Below are 8,931 nucleotides of genomic sequence, written 5' to 3'. Positions count from 1 at the left end.
CACCATCACATCACAGTGTGTGTGTATAAGGTTCACCATCACATTACAGTGTGTGTGTATAAGGTTCACCATCACATTACAGTGTGTGTGTATAAGGTTCACCATCACATACAGTGTGTGTGTATAAGGTTCACCATCACATACAGTGTGTGTGGATAAGGTTCACCATCACATACAGTGTGTGTGTATAAGGTTCACCATCACATTACAGTGTGTGTGTATAAGGTTCACCATCACATTACAGTGTGTGTGTATAAGGTTCACCATCACATTACAGTGTGTGTGTATAAGGTTCACCATCACATTACAGTGTGTGTGTATAAGGTTCACCATCACATACAGTGTGTGTGTATAAGGTTCACCATCACATTACAGTGTGTGTATAAGGTTCACCATCACATTACAGTGTGTGTGTATAAGGTTCACCATCACATACAGTGTGTGTGTATAAGGTTCACCATCACATCACAGTGTGTGTGGATAAGGTTCACCATCACATACAGTGTGTGTGTATAAGGTTCACCATCACATTACAGTGTGTGTGTATAAGGTTCACCATCACATTACAGTGTGTGTGTATAAGGTTCACCATCACATTACAGTGTGTGTGTATAAGGTTCACCATCACATCACAGTGTGTGTGTATAAGGTTCACCATCACATCACAGTGTGTGTGTATAAGGACCAACATGGCTCCTGTCAAGAGACACGCTTACGACGCGGACTGAACACTCAAGGCTGTCAGTCACGCAGTAGAACATGGGAATAGAGCAGCTGCGAGAGAATTCAACGTTAATGAATCAATGGTACGGAAGTGGAGGAAGTTTGACTGACTGACTGTTTTGTTTCGCTTAATGCGCCTTATAGTCCGGTGCGCCTTATATATGAAAAAAGATCGAAAATAGACCATTCATTGACAGTGCGCCTTATAATCCAGTGCGCCCTATAGTGCGGAAAATACGGTACCTCAATATTATACTTCACAACTTGAGTTAATGTACTTTTCCACCAGTCTGGGGAACTTCAATATTAAGAGAGAGATCTGCAATCTGAACATAAATCAAGTCTCTGCCTGGATTTAAAAAAAGGGACAACTAGATAAGGATGAGTGTTTAACCAAAAAACACAATGTACTAAATAAATACTGTACACGAAATAAGCCCATGTTGTTGTCCAATAAAGAATGTGTGTTTCTGGTGCATGGAAATACAACTGTTAAATGTTAATTGTAATTAATTTACATACTGCAGGGCCTCTGATTACAGAATACAAGACATCATGAGCCTTCCTCGTAGCACTTATTGAATTCGTATTCGTTTACTGCACTTATCCTATTCGTAGTAGTTTGTTGCACTTATTATATTCGTATTAGTCTGTTGCAATTATTGTTTTCGTAGTAATTTGCCTCTGCACTATACTTTTGCTCTGGTTTATGCTTTTAGATGCTTGTTTAAGAAAGGAGATGCACTTATGACTTCTGGTGACTAGTAGTTCTCTTGAATACCTATGTGGAATACACTTCCTGTAAGTCGCTTTAGATAAAAGCGTCTGCTAAATGACTGTAATGTAATGTAATGTAATGTGAATGTTGTTGTCCAATAAATAATGTGTGTTTCTGGTACATGGAAATACAACTGTTATATGTTATTTAATAATTATTTTACATACTGCAGGGCCTCTGATTACAGAATACAATACATCACACACTACACAATGTATTATATATTATATAGACAATTAAGGTCCTAGGCAATAACAGGAAGTGAATGTTTTTTTGATTTTTTTTTAAACATGTAAAGAAAGCCCTGCATCCGCAGAGCATCAAAAAATTGAGTTATACTCTTATTGGTCCTCTCCACGGAAATCTTTAGTAAAAGGCGAAAGATTTATGCGATCTGAAGAGAACCAAGAGATCTACCTGCAGAACCTCACTGAGAACGACCAGGTTCTCGGCAGAACTACTTTAGGTGACGGTTCTCTGTCAATCTTACTTACACAAAAAAAACACTCAAACAACATAATGTGCAAACACACAAAGACACACTGATAAATTATAGTGAGTCAGAATGTTATTGTAGTAAAAACACACGTTTATTTAACGTTATTTAGCGAAGCCATGTGGTGGCGCAATGCATGCTGGGATTCCGGTATATATACAGGTCAAATCTTTCACTTCAAAAAAAACAAAAAAACTACCCGGCATGCAATGCGCGGTGATCGCCGGTGAACGAACCGGGTCACCGGGATTCTACCGGGACGGCTCCTGTAGCTCCCGGACGGCTCAACCTCCTCTAGCTAGCTCTAGGAGGTTGAGCCTCTAGCTCTGCTAGCTAGAGGAGGTTGAGCCGGCCGGTCCACCGGTACCGGTACCGTGAAAACACCGGTAATCCGGCACACCGGTATACAGGAGGATGAGCCGTCCAGATAAACATCCGTGAAAACATCATGACAATACGTCACTGCACCCCGACTGTGACCAACACAAAACATTAAATAAAAAGAATAAAACATTAAATAAAGAAAATAAAACAAATAAAGATAATGAAACATTAAATAAAGATAATAAAACATTAAATAAAGAGACTGAAACATTAAATAAAGAAACTAAAACATTAAATAAAGAGAATGAAACATTAAATAAAGAGAATGAAACATTAAATAAAGAGAATAAAACATTAAATAAAGAAACTAAAACATTAAATAAAGAGAATAAAACATTAAATAAAGATAATGAAACATTAAATAAAGATAATGAAACATTAAATAAAGATAATGAAACATTAAATAAAGAAAATAAAACATTAAATAAAGATAATAGATGATATTGCAGCCTTCGTGGCATCAACTTAAGATCTTAAAAATAAGAACTTGAAAATTTAAATATATACATATACCGTATTTTCCGCACTATAAGGCGCACTTAAAAGCCTTTAATTTTCTCAAAAAACGACAGTGCGCCTTATAATCCGGAGCGCTTTATATATGGATTAATTCTGGTTGTGCTTACTGACCTGGAAGCGGTTTTGTGTGGTACACGGCGCTCTGTCAACATGTTTTAGTAACTTAGTAAACTACAAAGAAACCGCAGCAGCATCACGGCCACCGTAGTCAGGAGCGTCACGGAGTAATACACACTGTGCTTCACCATCATATTACAGTGTGTGTGTATAAGGTTCACCATCACATCACAGTGTGTGTGTATAAGGTTCACCATCACATTACAGTGTGTGTGTATAAGGTTCACCATCACATTACAGTGTGTGTGTATAAGGTTCACCATCACATTACAGTGTGTGTATAAGCTTCACCATCACATTACAGTGTGTGTGTATAAGGTTCACCATCACATTACAGTGTGTGTGTATAAGGTTCACCATCACATTACAGTGTGTGTGTATAAGCTTCACCATCACATTACAGTGTGTGTGTATAAGCTTCACCATCACATCACAGTATGTGTGTATAAGGTTCACCATCACATCACAGTGTGTGTGTATAAGGTTCACCATCACATCACAGTGTGTGTGTATAAGGTTCACCATCACATCACAGTGTGTGTGGATAAGGACCAACATGGCTCCTGTCAAGAGAAAAATCTACCCGGCATGCAATGCGCTGTGATCGCCGGTGAACGAACCTATTTCCATCCGGGTGCTCCGGTCACCGGGATTCTACCGGGACGGCTCCTCTAGCTCCCGGACGGGGCTCAACCTCCTCTAGCTAGCAGAGCTAGAGGAGGTTGAGCCGTCCGGTCCACCGGTACCGGTACCGTGAAAACACCGGTACACCGGTATACAGGAGGATAAAGAAAATAAAACATTAAATAAAGATAATGAAACATTAAATAAAGAGAATAAAACATGAAATAAAGAGAATTAAACATTAAATAAAGAGAATGAAACATTAAATAAAGAAAATAAAACATTAAATAAAGAGAATGAAACATTAAATAAAGAAAATAAAACATTAAATAAAGAGAATAAAACATTAAATAAAGATAATGAAACATTAAATAAAGAGAATAAAACATTAAATAAAGAAAATAAAACATTAAATAAAGAGAATGTAAAGATAATGAAACATTAAATAAAGATAATGAAACATTAAATAAAGAGAATGAAACATTAAATAAAGAAAATAAAACATTAAATAAAGATGATAGATGATATTGCAGCCTTCGTGGCATCAACTTAAGATCTTAAAAATAAGAACTTGAAAATTTAAATATATACATATACCGGTAAGTAAGAAAAAAAATCCACAATAACTAAAGAAAAAAAAAATCTTATAAATACAGACAGAATAATTATAGTTATAGTATTGCACAGTGTATTTGTATTGCACATATTTATCAGTGTTTTGTTTTGTGGTCTACTGGGATGGCAGACAGAGCTGGTTGTTGCATGTGTAAATGATGCCTGAATGATGTTACTGCTTAGATTAATATTCACCCTTGTTTTATTGTTTCTGCAAGTTTTTTAAAGGCTCACAAATGCATAACTTTGTAGTTTTAATGTTATATTCTGTTTTCAGGGTTTGACTTTGTAACATCTGTCTCAGGACAACTGTTAAAAAATTGCCTCTTGACTAACTCTGGTGCATTTAAAGCAATTTTGTATTAATGTACTCTGTCCCTACCAAATAAACCAATAAATAAATAAAACATGCCACTTATTGTAGATATAATTAACCAGTATATATTTATGGCATTGTGTATACTTTGGATTTGCATTTTATGTATATTTTAAATGTGCACTGTATTCTCGCTCTTTTCTGCTCTTTACTACTGCAAAACAAATTTTATAAAGTTCTATTTCATCTCAGTATTTCTTATATCTTTTAATATCTGATGCAGTGGTTCAGAGCGAAACACTAGAAAATATAGAATAAATACATAAACATGTCGAAATATTGAAATATGTACACACAGTGACAAGTACCAACCGATTTATTCATCATTGTGCTTATATGAGCTTTAAAATCCGGCAAAGAGATCAAACTTTTTGTTTTAAAGGGAGGGGAGCAGAGTACATAAACATTTTCTTTCCCAGCTCTGTCCGTGGACTTGGAAAATGATTTTTATTGTTTTTACATTACACATAATCTGAAAGGGAGGGACGTTATAACTTAAGGGGACAGCTGAACTTCAAGGTCCACCACACACGCACAACGAAAAAGAGCTTTTGTATCAGCATCTACGGAGTTAAATTGTGGAATAAGTTAAGTGTGGAAGTACAGAAAAGCCAAAGCATAAGACAGTTCAAAAACAAATATAAAGACATCGTCTTCACAAAGTACAGAAATTTAGAAAAGCCTCTGTAACATTGACATATGTAGACTGTAGTTTATAATATACATGGTATTTGTATTTATATTTGTAAAATCTATATATATAGTAACTTATAATATACATGTATAGGTATTTATAATGTAATGTAAATTGTTTATAGTATATATATATATATATATATATATATATATAATTGTATACAATTATATATATAGTTGTTTACAATATTTGTGTGTGATTATATTGACTATTTATAAATATATGTGATATATATGCGTAGATATATATATATACACACAATTATTCTGTATTCATATTTGTATGCATTGTTATAGCTTGCATTATACTGACATGTTGGTGACATCTATCCAAGCTAAATTGATCTATTAAGGGGTAGGACTAGATAAGTTTTTTTACTTCCTCCTACCCCTTTCGAGCATGTAGAAAGTTTTTTTTTTAATTTTTACTTCTTTTGTGTGTTCTTTTGTTGTCTCTTTTATTTTTTATTTCATCTATTAATAATCAATTGATAATCATTAATTGATTAATAATCATGTTTTTTATTGCTTGCATGTTCGAAATAAAGACAATCAATCAATCAATCAATCAATACTATTATAAATTATTATTATTTATTTAATATATTATTATGCTTTGTATAGTATAGAAAGCATAGAAAAGGAATGTATTTATTTCAGATAGAGATAGAGAAAGAACACCACAGAAAGATAACATGAGCATACTAAACCCATAAGGAAAACATATTTTACAGTTTCAGATTATTATAGATGCTTTATTGTTTAAATAGTTTAAATACAAAATTGTACATATGATTTTGGGTGGATTACAAGGATTGCCCATTTAGTAGTATAGTTAAGATATATTTGTGTAAGACTGCATGCGATTTTGTCATGCAAATAGAGATTATAGTTGCAATTCCACTGAATGATTAAAAACTACCTGAACATGCAAATACACCTTTGATCATGAGCTTTGCTACGGCAGAAGAACAAGAAACGGATAGTTAAGATTAGGTTCATCAAGGCCAGGTGGGAGTTCAAGATTTGTGAAGCTTTGCCTCGGCCTTTGCACAAACTGACCTGCAGCATGACTTGCTGTCAGTCATCATATGGATTAGCATTAATGTTCTGCACCCATCCATTTGGAAAACAGACAACATAAAAACACAATGGTAGCTGTGATATATAAAATGAAGAAAACTTTGTTGATTATTTTAGCCACTCTGGTCCAGTAGCCAGGCTTCGTTTCTTCCTTCCTGCTGTGGAGGAGCAGAGTCAGTGTTTTCACCGCCTCACTCAGCTCATCTGAGATCTTGTCAGAGTCAAAGGACTCCTCCGTCAGTTGGCTGCTGCTACCCTGAAAATAAGTTAAATAAACCCGGATTAAATATTGTGAATATATTGATACGGCTGCTGCAGTTGAAATTCACATTTTTGTGTTTGTTAAAATATGAAAACTAACTACCCATGACGGGGTTTTTCAACCTTATAAGCCCCAATACAAGTAGGCACATCGGTAATAAGATGCACATCCAGTGTCATCCATTATAATCATGAAACGTATAAACTTAGAGGGTTTTATCCCAACTTTTTCATTGGCAACAAAATCTCATATATGATTAAATCAAAGATATAATTCATTTATCTTCTTACAAACAAAACTAAATTTGGGCTCACTATACTGTTTTCTATTCACAGGTTTCTGAGCGACGTCTGAAAAGGGAGGAATAAAACAAACCAGATCGGCAGCTTATTGTACATTATGAGGAGATAAACATATGAAGTTACTTAATTTGGTCGTGAAAAAACAGCTAAAACTGTTGTGGAAGCTGACTTTCCCATATTTGTCTCCACATTCCTCACTCAGTCTTTGGTCTTTATCTACCTCATTGTCTTGAGATGCAGAGTCTTTATCCATCAGATGCGTCACTAACATTGTCTCCAGGAGGCTCAGCATCATCAAAGAAAAACTCCCAATGCAGTAGACCGCTGAGGGGAAAAGAGAGCATCATTTCTGAGAACAAATAACCGCACATTGTTCATAAGAAGTGCAGTCCAATAAAGAAATGATTCAGAGCTTCTTTACCTATAAGAGGAATCCTGTCTGAAGAGGAAGGCAGAATGTCATTGAGAATAAGCTGCATCACGGTGACGGCAAGCAGCACAGTGACCTTGAAGCTGAGCTTCTCCCCCCCCCTTTCTGAGATCATGAAGGAGGCCAAGTCCAGAAACAAGAAGAACAGGATCGGTAGCAGGAAGTTGACGATGTAGAGGGCGGACCGCCTCTTCATGGTAATCTGTGAAATGATGTTCAAGGGTCAGTTTAGTTTTAAATGTCAAATGCTAAACTGAGGTATAGGTATGTTATACACAACAAGAAAAACCACAAGGTAATGTGTCCCAACTTGACCAAAAGTTGGGACACATTAGTGTTACTTGACCAAAAGTGGTGAAAAAAACACAAAACCTAGAGAAGATGCATTGTCTTTGTCTTTTTGAAATAGCAAATTGGTGAATCAAAAAAAACTTGAAGCCTTTGAACATGAAAAAGCTTAATATTGAGCCCTCTGCGTGGTGCGAGATATAGAATGAATGCTTCTTGAAAGTTGCACCAGTTCAATAAACAATTGTCAATATAATATATGAGGGTGGTATACGATCAGAGCGTGGTAGGAAGCGGACACTCTGCATATTTTCCTGCTATTTGGACAGTTGCCAATCACATACCTATATTAAGACTCACAATGTGGAAATACATCGGTAAAATACTTGTGTGAACTTGAGACACACAAGTAAATTGAGCGTATACTTTCCCCTTCTCTGTGTGTCTGTATCCAGAGATACTTACAGTGTAAACTAATATGCTTTGATTGAAGCCAAAATTGTCAACAGTTTTGTTGTTGATGGTCATGTCCAAGAACAGCCACTCTGACTGGGTCTGCATCTTCTTGCGAGACCAGTCTTGTTCCACGAGGATTCTTCGAATTGAATAAGCTTTATATCCTTAGCTGTGGTGGGAGATAAAAAAAACAATTTCCTTGCAGGTTAACAGAGAATTGTATGGCACACATATTAATACTCAAACAGACATGAGAACACATAAACAACGCATGGGAATTTATACATTTTTTAAACACCACTGGTAGCCGGCTCACCAGAATGTATGACGGACTTGAAAGAGAGGTTGCAGCTCTGAACATCGAAGGGAAATTTGTAAATTTGCATCTTGCATGTGCTGACCACCATCATGCTGTTTCTCACTATTACCCAACCGCCACTTTCAACGACGAGATACGGACTCGGAAGATTCTTGTCCTTCTCTGTCCTGTATGAGAACAAACACAAATGCTTTTAACTGAATTTCACATAATGTATTATCTATAATACTATACAATATAACATAATGTATAGTGAGAGTGTAATGAAACTGACATATCTCTGGTTCAACACTGGCTGGGGTCATTTGTTGCATGTTATAACGGACAAAGTCCTTTTTTCTTTCATTGTTTCTTTAAATATAACAAACACCATCTACACAAGTATGAACGTATCACTTATCTGTTGTTCCCACATTTGTACAATGAAGCTCAGACTGGGTAACATATTTGGCAACACTTCATA

At 35.6% G+C, this 8,931-nt stretch overlaps 1 non-coding gene and 1 pseudogene across 1 annotated transcript; both read right to left on the bottom strand.

The window, feature by feature from the left end:
- Positions 1–1,801: 1,801 nt before the first annotated feature.
- Positions 1,802–1,914, bottom strand: LOC129114348 (U5 spliceosomal RNA). The gene has a single exon (XR_008532434.1). It is a non-coding gene; the product is annotated as a U5 spliceosomal RNA (small nuclear RNA).
- A 4,516-nt stretch (positions 1,915–6,430) lies between these two features.
- LOC129114347 (5-hydroxytryptamine receptor 3A-like) lies at positions 6,431–8,635 on the bottom strand (annotated as a pseudogene).
- Positions 8,636–8,931: the final 296 nt, after the last annotated feature.

This window comes from Anoplopoma fimbria, unplaced genomic scaffold (genome assembly GCF_027596085.1).
Source record: "Anoplopoma fimbria isolate UVic2021 breed Golden Eagle Sablefish unplaced genomic scaffold, Afim_UVic_2022 Un_contig_10129_pilon_pilon, whole genome shotgun sequence".
NCBI classification, from domain to species: Eukaryota; Metazoa; Chordata; class Actinopteri; order Perciformes; family Anoplopomatidae; genus Anoplopoma; species Anoplopoma fimbria.
The sequence above is the reverse complement of the archived record's forward strand: the minus strand, read 5'-3'. Positions and strand labels throughout refer to the sequence as shown.